Source organism: Lampetra planeri, chromosome 10 (genome assembly GCF_965212315.1).
Source record: "Lampetra planeri chromosome 10, kcLamPlan1.2.h2, whole genome shotgun sequence".
Classification (NCBI taxonomy): Eukaryota; Metazoa; Chordata; class Hyperoartia; order Petromyzontiformes; family Petromyzontidae; genus Lampetra; species Lampetra planeri.
This window is the reverse complement of record NC_136116.1, coordinates 2,357,905-2,369,448: the sequence shown is the minus strand read 5'-3', so window position 1 is coordinate 2,369,448 and position 11,544 is coordinate 2,357,905.

Genomic DNA, 11,544 nt, shown 5'->3' with positions numbered 1-11,544 from the left:
CTGTTTGGCTGCTGCTCTTGCTGCTTCTGCCGCAGCACAAAAGAGCCGGGTTTCGGGGTCGCAGCTGATGGCAGTGGGGACGCGGTTTTTTTTTTAAACAGAATCGCGAGGGTAGTTTGTGCTCGCGTTGAGTGCGAGCCAAGGCATTGTGCTGCTGCTAAGTGCGTCCATTTGTCGAGTGCTTTCCGTGGGACGAGCCACGGCACCCTTCAATTAGACGGCTCGAGCGAGAGGCATCTCGAACGCGAGACCCGTGATGAATGCGTCCGCTCACTGGAGGTTGTGCCAGTCACCTGCCTGTTTTGTTGGAAAAAAAAACTATTTATGCTTTTTTTTGCCTTGACGCTCGAGTGCGTAAGGCGTATTCAACTTTGTAGGTCTGTTAGACGAGACGACGGGGTTTGTTAAACTGGTCTGCAGGTTCTATGACACAAGTCTGTAGGGTCTGTTAGACGAGGCTACGGGTGTGTTAAACTGGTCTGCAGGGTCTGTGACACAAGTCTGTAGGGTTTGTTAGACGAGACTACGGGGTTTCTTAAACTGGTCTGCAGGTTCTGTGAAACAAGCTTGCAGGGTCTGTTAGACGAGACTACGGGGTTTGTTAAACTGGTCTGCAGGTTCTGTGACACAAGTCTGCAGGGTATGTTAGACGAGACTACGGGGTTTGTGAAATTGGTCTGCAGTTCTGTGACACAAGCCTGTAGGGTCTGTTAGACGAGGCTACGGGGTTTATTTTAGAGGTCTGCGGGTCTATCAGACAGATATGCTGGTCTGTCAGGTCTGCGTATGTCGGTGAAACCGATGACACTTGCGTTCTCTCGAGTAGGTAACACTGCAGCCGAAGTGGTCGTGTCACTTGGTACACATTTCTCTACACATTCGTTAATGTAACGATAATACTATTTTATATATATGTATCCTCCCTGAACTCCCACGATTTTATCTTCGCAGAATCTTGTAATTGGGATGCGTTTTTGCAATCAATTCCATTTAAACGAGGGGTACGCACAGATGGATTCAAGAACCCACTTGCTATACGATACACTGCCATCTCGCGACCACGTCGCAGATCAGGGGGGTTTGGCAATTGCACAACATCTCAAGGCGATCCCACCAACCCTTGACTCGGACAGCGCTGGTTCACGTGCGCGCGGCACCACACGCGGCGTGAAAACTCCCCGCGACGCGAATCAAGATCGAGAATAAGATCGCATCGTTGCCGAGGCCATTGATGTCACCAGACCTTTGCAACGCCCTCGACTCTCTCCCACCGCAAATGAATGGCGTGAATTACTTGCCTTGAATCTCACATTTACGGTATTGATAATGATGGCGATAATATTGATGCCAATTATTCACCAATGGAAGTCCATAATATAAGTTTTTGGGTTAGATCGCGTAAATATGTGTCGTTAAACCCGCCACCACCCGATACATGCAATTGGGTTTGTCACGTAAACAGAACATTCCATTCGTGACTAGTTCAGCACACCGATGTGTCGTATAGTAACCTGCAACATTTACAATTCAAGTACGACGTTTCGCTAGTAATTACAGCTAGCATCATCAGGTGACAGCCAGAGTTGTGGAAAATAATTCCTCCTGTTTTGGTCTTAAATAGAGGGATTAATGTGATATGGTCACTTGCGAGAAAATCAAAAACCTCTGTTGTGGATAATATTGGTCGCGAAAGCCTATGTGTTGAACTGACCTCTATGAAAGTCTTAACAAGTCCCATGGCCCATTTCGTTTTCATAAGATTTCTGGACAGGTATATATAGTCAATGAGTGATCGGTATGTGCGGGAAAAAAAACTGCAGAACCCGGAGCTCGCCACCGCCATATCTTCGCCACCTCGTGGCTTCACGCCTCCAAGACCGGGAAAATCCCGGTGGTCGCTCATCCAAGTAAAGCTAAACAAACCCAGGCTGAAACCCGCTTAGTTTCTTAAATGCAACGATACCGGTGCGTTTAGGTTGATGGACTCACAGAGAAAAAAAACTTATTGGGGGGAAAAATATCGCAGGATCACGAGAGACGGCGACTGCTTCGCGAGGCCTTCATCCAGCAGTCGATCGATCACGGCTGTTGGCGATTAATTACAGGGAAACGTGTTCATTTATGACCAACGTTTTTTTCTCACGGTGCAGCCAGGGCAGGACCCCCTTTGTCTCGCCACCCCCGGCACGCTCCGTCGTTGTCTTCGCGTGAACTCACGGGGCACTTCAGGTGCCGGGGTGCGGGTGGGGTGGGGGGGGGGCTTCTGTCCGCCCACGCAGCTCGTGGCGAAGCCCTCGCGCGGGGCCCTCTGGTTATCGGGGGTCTCCGCACGCCACACGCCCCCGCTTCCCCTTTCTAGATCGCCGCGCGGCTTCAGCCTCCCACCGTCGGGCAGCGGTGATTGCGCACGGCACGGCGCACATTGATCGCAGGCGCGGTCAGCACGCGCGCGATAGCGATCTGGGTCGAACGATGATGATGATAAAAATAACAAAATATTAATAATACAGCTCTTACAAGTGAGTGACGCCATGAGTGAGTGGAGCTGAATGAAAAAGCGTCCGTGTTGGCGGTCGCGATCCCACGCAGGTCATGGGAAGGAGTTGACACATCGCGCGCGGGCGACGGCTCTCTCGCACCGTCCACCGGGACCATTGTTCCGCGTGTTGTTCTGGGGGAGAGCCCGGCGAGAGAGCGTGACGGGAGAGCGTGTCGAGAGAGAGAGAGAGAGAACCCGCACCCGGCGCTCACGTTTTGTCAGAATCGCCGCCTCCTCCCACGCGGCGCTAGGGAAGGGCGCGCGGGGCCGGCGCTGAGAGCGAGCGAACGAGAGAGAGAGAGCGGCTCCCCGGGGCCAATGACGGCAATGACGGCAATGCCGGTGATGATGATTAGTTGCGTTACTCGTGCGTCTCGTGCTGCTGTCACCATCATAGAATTTCACCGGGTCGGGAAGGAAACTGCTGGAGAAGAGAGTAGAATAACGCGGTTGTGCAGAATAAACAATTCATTCGAGACGCAAATATCATCGCATCCCCTCCTGTACTTAAAATGCATCCTCGAGGGCACCGCTAGTGACACCATCACCAGGCCGATGCGCCCATCTCCTTCGTGAATGGAACATTTTACGACAAGCCACAGTGTTGCGATTGTGGCCATGAAACCCAAACTCTGGGCCATCGTGTAAACCGCTTTAGTCTGCGCTCCTTCAACGAAGGAGAACAAGACACACGACACGAACTCTCTCTCTGTCATCTGAAGCCCTCTCGTCGTAGCCAGCAGATCTCGACTTTGGCATCTCGCACCTGGCCATCCTGCCCCGACCGCACGGAAGAAAAGAATGACAGCTCCATTCCGCGAGGATTACACTTTATAGCGGCGCTGAACAAAACTACGAAGGTTAATCAACTCAAATAGTCTCTTGTTGAAGGACTCGCGTGCCGGCCGTGAACGCGCCCCGTGTCGGCGGGGAGCCCTGCCGCTTGCCTCCTGGCGGCGCAGGAGGCAAGGGGGCACGAGCGGATGCGACGGCGCGCTAGGCGATGGCGAGATCGTATCGGCGAGGCGGCCTTTACAAAACGGCAACGCTCTGTGCGCCGGCCAGTCGCGGGTCCCAACAAGAGGCGGGCGTTATTTTCCCGAGGTCTCTGTGGCGGAAAAAAAAACAAAAACAAAAACTCCCCGCCCCCCCGCCCCCCCCCTCCCGCGTCACCCTTTGTTGGACGAGTGGGCGAGAAAGGGGCCTCCGTGTGGGATGCGGTCCCGGCGCGAGAGATAGCGGCCCGAAAGCTCGTGCCTCAGCCGCAGTGGGCAGGCGCTGTAGCTGAAGGAGCTCATTATTAAAGCAGAGAGGGGGAGGCGGCGTGGGGGGGGGCTCAGTAACCCCTGGAAGCGGTGCGACTGCGGTAGAAGAAGACGCCTCGGGAAGGGAGTTGTCCCTGCTTCATCACGGCGAGAGGTCGGAAGGGTGCGCGGCCAGCCGACATCTCCGGGGGGCAGGAAAACAGGCGGGGGGGGGGGGGTCGGTATCCAAATGCGACTCACATTTATTCGCGGCCGAGAATAAATGTAGCAAAAAATAATGATGACACGACGGCAACATCACGCGAAGCGCAGTCGCCCCCGGTGAGAGCGGAATCGCATTTTACTTTTGATGTACTCGGCCCTGCCTGTGATGTGTCCCACGCAGACGCTCGCAAACACACGCGCGCACGTCTGATTACGCACACGCCAAGGGAGAGGCACGCACACCATGTACGCACACGAGGGCGGCTCGGTTCACGAGGTGGCGGCGTGGCCATCGCCTTTGCGCCCCGCACCAAGCGCTCATTTTAAGGTTGAATCGTCCCTGAGGGTTCCCAGAACCGGTTTAGACATTCGCCCAATGATGTTGGCCGTGAGTGCGAAGCGAACTCAGGTTTGCAGGGTTTATAGCGCAGCACGCTAACCGCCACGCTACCTCTCATCACACATACAAAGACAAAGATCCCCCGTATAGCCTTAACAGACTGTGGGGGGCAAGTGCTGTTAGCGAGCACCTATGAAGGCTGGAAAGGTACACACGAGGGTGGGTGGCCAGCACCAGGCCCGACCGCCTTTGTTTCCCCAGTGGCGATGTTTACACACCGCACCAGGTACTCATTTCAGGCTGAGTCGACCTAGGGGAGGATCGGTTCAGATAATCGTCACTGGTGTTGGCCGTGAGCGGGAATCGAACCCGGGTTCATAGCGCAGCGCGCTAACCGCTTCACTACCTCTCCCCACACATACATACACATAGACACCGACACACAGGTACGCAACACACGACCCGCACACACATATATAATGGGAAATATCCCCCGCATAGCGTTAACAGACTGTTAGAGCAAGTGATGTTAGCGAGCACCAATGACGGTCAATTCGGCACACGGAGGGCGGTCAGCCCCAAACCCATCCGCCTTTGTCTCTCCAGTACTAATATTCAAACACCGCACCAGGTACTCATGTCAAGGCTGAGTTTACCTAGATGGTTTAGATAATTGTTACCAACGTTATCCGTGGCCAGGAACTGAACTCTAGTCGCTGGGATTCGTTTCGCAATGCGCTAAATCAGTGTGTGTACATGTATGCACATATTAGACACCCACAATGTGTGCCCATATGCACACACTGGTAGACCTACTCACTCACTGGCACACCTGTACACGGGCTGGCACACCTGTACACGTACAGGCACACCCACGCACTCACTGTGACACACACACAGGCACACCCACGCACTCACTGTGACACACACGCACTGGCACACCCACGCACTCACTGAGACATCCACACACGCACTGGCACACCTACGCACTCACTGAGACACACACACACACGCACAGGCACACCCACGCACTCATTGTGACACACACACACGCACTGGCACGCCTACGCGCTCACTGAGACACACACACACACGCACTGGCACACCCACGCACTCACTGAGACACACACACGCACAGGCACACACACGCACTCGCTGAGACACACACACACGCACAGGCACACCCACGCACAGGCACACCCACGCACTCACTGGGACAACCACACACGCACTGGCACACCTACGCACTCACTGAGACACACACACACACGCACAGGCACACCCACGCACTCATTGTGACACACACACACGCACTGGCACGCCGACGCACTCACTGAGACACACACACACACGCACTGGCACACCCACGCACTCACTGGGACAACCACACACGCACTGGCACACCTACGCACTCACTGAGACACACACACACGCATAGGCACACCCACGCACTCATTGTGACACACACACACGCACTGGCACGCCGACGCACTCACTGAGACACACACACACGCACTGGCACACCCACGCACTCACTGGGACACCTACACACGCACAGGCACAAACACGCACTCAGTGGGACACACACACACGCACAGGCACACCTACAACAACCGACATTCGCCACTAAGTGGTGGTGACGTCACCATGACGCTTGTGCCAGGCTATGTGCACGTTGAGGCCACGTGAAGCGTTGAACGCCCGCTGGCAGGAGGTCACGGGGCAGACCCAGGTGCCACAGGTCGACTGACTGAGATGACTGGCTGATGCACCACCTGTGTCCCCTACTGTGCCAACTGGCTGTGCTTTATCCACCCGGCGCTCCGCTCGTTGTTGTAAGCGTCGCTTCTCCCCCCTCCGTTGTTGTTGGAGGGCGGACTGCCTCCAACTGCCCAGTAGCGTCCTTTACGAGCCTCCTCCACAGAGGCCGATCTTGACACCGCTGGTACCAGTCATCGGCAAGTCCACTCAGCTCCACGTCCTCCTGTACCACATCACTCCATCTCTTCTCTAGCCTTTGCCGCGCCCGTTTCGCCCCCTCGATCCGGCCGAACAAAAGCTGTTTAGGCATGCGGTGGCTGGGCATGCGGGCTACATGACCCAGCCAACGCAGCCTTGCCTGCCGGAGGAGCTCATCGATGGGACTTTGTCCAGATCTTTTAAGAATATGTGAGCTCCTCACACAATCCAGCCTGGTTAAACCCAAGATATATCGTAGGCAGGACACCCAAAATGTTTCTAACCGGCGAAGATGTTCCATGAGGGGGGTCCACGTTTTGCAAGCATAGAGAAGGGAGGGAATGACTGTGGCTGAGAAGACTTGAAGCTTCGTGCGGAGCGACAAACCAGGTAGCCTCCACACAGCGTTACGCAACCGATGGCAAAGATAATGCCGCTCGACTGATTCGGAGTGAGACCTCTGCTGTCAAACCGGAGCCGGTCATGAGCACACTGCGCAGGTATGGGAAACTCTCCACTCTCTCCACAACTGTCCTATCACCAATTGGGAGTTGTGGGGGTGGAGTGTCCGATGGTACAAAATACCAAGGCAGGTTCTTAGTTTTGGTGGGGCTGATGGTAAGTCCCTACCTCTTAGTGGCAAGCTCCAGGTTCAGTAGCAGCGCATCCAACTCCTCCTCTGAGTGAGCAGCAATTACCAGATCATCGGCATACATAACATGTTTTAGCAATAGGGAGCCATCCCTTGATCGCACCCGGGCATGGATCAGCCTCCCATTGTATCTGTACCAGATGGAAATTCCTCCGGTACAGCTATTGAAGGCTTCACGAACTACGTGGTCGAAAGAGATGTAAAATTTTATTTGGGTCTTTTGCTCAAGTCACATAGATAGGTACATTTTTCTTTGAACCTATCTACGTGATTTTACCGAAAGACCCAAAGAATATGAATTCCTGCAGTGACGAAAGCTTTAAGTCTAGCTGTTAAGTAATGTGTCGCACCCCAAAGTGAACAAGGAATGGCTCCGACTCCCGGCCACGTAGTTTTACCCGGGCCCGCTCACCATCATGAAGGTCCTTAATAATCGTGAGCAGTGGGTCAGAGACTCCGGAAGCACGAAGAACAACCCAGAGACCAGGCCTACTGATGGTATCATAGGCCTTGATCAGGTCAATAAAAAAGAGATGTAGGTCTTGTTGGAATTCCCTACACCTCTGCTGTAGCAAACGCACACCTACGCACACACTGACACACCCATACACGCACTGGCACACCTACGCACTCACTGAAACACCCATACGCGCACGTGTACACGCACACGCGACGCACGAAAGCTGTCAAAAATAATATTAATCGAGCGCCCGCGTCACTCCCTTCCCCGAGCGTGCAGTGAGCAGCAGAAGTCTCCACTTCCCTCACCGTACTCTCTCACCCTCGATCTCTACCCCCCTCCTCCTCCTGTGTGAGCTACGGGCCCGGACGCTTCGTGGGGAGAAGACGGAGTGAGTAATGAGATGTTTCGAGGAGTTCTAATGGGTGCGAGAGTCACCTTTCTGTAGGGTCACATGTTTACCTGTTTGCAGGTTCACCTGTTTACCTTTCTGGAGGTTCACCTGTTAACCTGCCTGGAGGTTCACCTGTCTGAGCTTTGCTGAATAAATTATCTGGCCGTACTGGCCCACGCCTCTGATCGGGCGCATTGGAAGCGAGGGTTAGTGGAGACAGCAAGGTTGTTTGTTAGTTCGTTTGTACGGACTCTGAGCTCTATCCCCCGGGGATGTTGTCATATCTTCTCGACACGCACTCTCTCACACACACGACCAAACATCCCAAATCAACATCCTCCTGACCACGAGTCTTGGATCTCATTGAAGCTGTCCTGGATAGACATATTATATATAATCACAAAAGACAAAGATCCCCCGTGTAACCTCTAACAGCAAGTGCTGCTATCGAGCACCACGTAGGGGGTGGGTGGGTGGCCAGCACCACGCTCGGCCGTCTTTGTCTCCCCAGCGCTGATGTTTACACACCGCACCAGGCACTCATTTAAGGCGGAGTCGACGTAGGCAAGGCCCAGGACAGGTTCACCTCTTTGTCACCGTTATAGCTCTTGCGCAGGAGTCGAACTCGGGTCGCCAGGTTCGTGGAACAGTGCGCAAACCACTGCACTACCGCTCCCCACTCACACGCAGGCGCCTGCACTGGGCGAATGACCGGTCCAGCGCGCCCGTGCGCCGATAACGCGCGCACACACACACGCACCTTGAGTCGATTCTTTCCTTCAACATTTAAAGCGGTGTAAGTTACAGGGGAAATTCACGTTAAGTGGTATCATTACCATCGCGGACGATTAGATAATACCGTCAATTTGGTCTCTCTTTTCGCGAAGAATCTTACAAACGTTCGCCCAGGTGGTGGTGGTGGTTTACACAACCAGGTGCAGATTCACGGCGGGTAGAGAGGGCATCGCATCTCCCGGGCCCGTCAACCCATTGCGGAAAAGTAGCAGCGATCGCAAATATCCGTGTGCCCGGCGTCAAACGAGCACGGGGGCGGAACTCATCGCATTAAGAGGCCCTAATGGAAAACAAAAATCCCCATTCGTATACGGTATACGTTTATTTTAATACTGGCACACAAATAAAGGAGAGAAAATAAAAAACCCCAACTGAACACATTTTTCAACAACGCTGGCTTAAAAAATATATATGATAGGCGACGTGTCGGGCAATGGCCCTTCTTCACGGCGCATATAGCGGCCAGAGAGGGCAAACGCCAAACGATTGTGTCCATGAGTGGCATAGAAGGCGCGTCATAAATAGACGCATCGTACAGAACCCAAAACGCAAACAGCGGGGCGACTAAAATAGCCGCAAGCGTCCTGTGATCACGGATGACCTCTGAGCGCTCGCGTAAACCCCCCATAGGCTCAAGCGATGCGTAAAGTTCAGTGACGCACCTTGACTACCGTGCACGCAGGGCATGCGCGAGTCCAGAGCTTCGCAAGCGGTGTGCGGAAAAATCCCCACGCGTGCCGGAATTGCAGGGAATCACAGACGCCTCACAAGCTTGGACAGACGAACGCTCCTCCGTGCCGTTCAGTGGCCGATCCAGCCACGAAAACCTCCCGGCCCTCCCCTCTCCATTGGCACGGCAGCGGCGCGCGGGCAGCCGCCAGCCTCCCCCCCCCTCAAACCCCGGCCCTCTCGACTCTCCCCCCCCTCCTCCTCCGTCGTGCAGGGCGCAGTCGGGGCGAGCGGTGCGGCGCGGAGACGGAGCCAGCTCGAGAGCGGGTGCCGTGGAGCGAAGGCGTTTGAGAAGCCCCCCACAAGGTGACGAGGGGCTGTGACGATGCATCGACGAATCGATGACGAGCGGTTTTTATTTCTCATCGTACAGCCATCCAATCGCACGTGTTAGAAAAGCAAAAAAACGATGTTCTACCCCATATATGTATTGTACGGTTTTGATTCAAGTGAAACAGCGTCTAGACACTAGAGGTCGCTACATTTGATAATGTGCAATATATACAACTGCTTTTTTAATCGAGTGGTAACGATCAGAATCAGAATGTTTCTTTAGACTGGAGGAGGAATCCGATGAGCTGTGAAGCTCTTGATCACAGATGTCCAGGAGTTTGCATCCTTACACCTCCAGTGCACCCACAACACGCAATCAGACCGTTCGTCTCCTTCGCATAGCTGCCCCTACACGCAAACAAACCCCATTGCGTTTCACACATCCCATCAGCGCTTCTGGGAGTACATCATTTCAGCGGCATTGGTTCAACGCAAGCAAAACTCTGGGACGGGTTTCGGCATTTGTTGTTTCATCGGCAGAGCCAGGCTGCTTGCTTGTGTAGTGGTGGTGTTGACGTGCGCCGACTGTGACAGTGATGGATCACGGGGCGGCGCGGGGTGCGGGGTTGGGCACGCGTTGTGGGCGTGGTGTGGACGCGCGCGCCGGGAGTGACAGATGACGGGGCGGCGCGGCGTGGGTGGTGAGGCACGATGAGATGTGGGAAAACAGGATCGTAGCCAGCGCCGAGTGATTGGTCGAATAAGATGGGTGCTCGCAGCGACGTCCGCAGGTGGGGTATAAAGGGGGACGCGCGAGAGCACTCGGGGAGAGTTACCCAGTTGAAGACCCGAAGACGGAGCTGAAGACCTAGTGCCCCGAGACCCCTAGTCCCGCCGTCCTTGTGGGGACCGGTGCCCTGTGTGGCTCGGAGGCGAGGCTGTGGGACCCAGGGTCCGACGCCCACGTGGGTCGGGCTGGGGACCCACAGTCAAGACGGATACCCCGGGCAGGGAGTGTCCCGAGTAGCTCAGTGGCGTTAGTCGCCGAGTAGCTAAGTGGGTGTTGGTCACCCGAGTAGCTCAGTGGCGTTAGTCGCCGAGTAGCTAAGTGGGTGTTGGTCACCCGAGTAGCTCAGTGGCGTTAGTCGCCGAGTAGCTAAGTGGGTGTTTGTCACCCGAGATACTAAGTGGGTGTTTGTCACCCGAGATACTAAGTGGGTGTTTGTCACCCGAGATACAAAGTAGGTGTTAGTCACCTGTGAACGAGTTTGGTAAAATAAAGAGTGTGTTACCCGTGAAGTCGTCTCCCGCCGAGTTACTACATTACAACTGGCGTCAGAAGTAAACCTGTCTTCAAGAAGTATGGACACGAGGAAGACTACCCGTACCCACGAGCGAGGTCGGGACGACGACGGCGTACCGGGGACACCAACCTCGGGAGGAGAGGACGAGGAGTTGCCGCCGATGCAGCACTTCGCGGTGATGGCCGACGCTCCGCTTGCCTCCGACACCAGCCTCCAAGACGCGCACTCCCGGTTGGCGGAGTTGCTACTCGCCGCCGCCGCTGTCTTGGCTGACATCTCCGTTCCGGCGAGCGGGAAAACGGCTGCGGGGTTGGTGGAGGAAGCGACGTTGGAGGAATCCCGCCAAAAGGCGCTTCGCGCCAAAAGTCTGGAAGTTGCCGCCGTTTTTGGGGGGCCGCCATCGATTGGCGGGAAACACGGACGCCACGTGGCCGGACACCTCCGCTCAGCGCAGCCCACGTCATCAGCGCGCGCCGGAGCTCTCCATTTTGCGCCTGACAACCGAGCCGACATTTTACACAACTACAGCGGAGCGCGGGAAAATCTCTCCGACGTCGACGACGATCGGGTCCTCCAGCAAAGATTGCCCGCGCTGTCGGCGTTCAAGGCGGATGGGGGCGACTGGGGAGC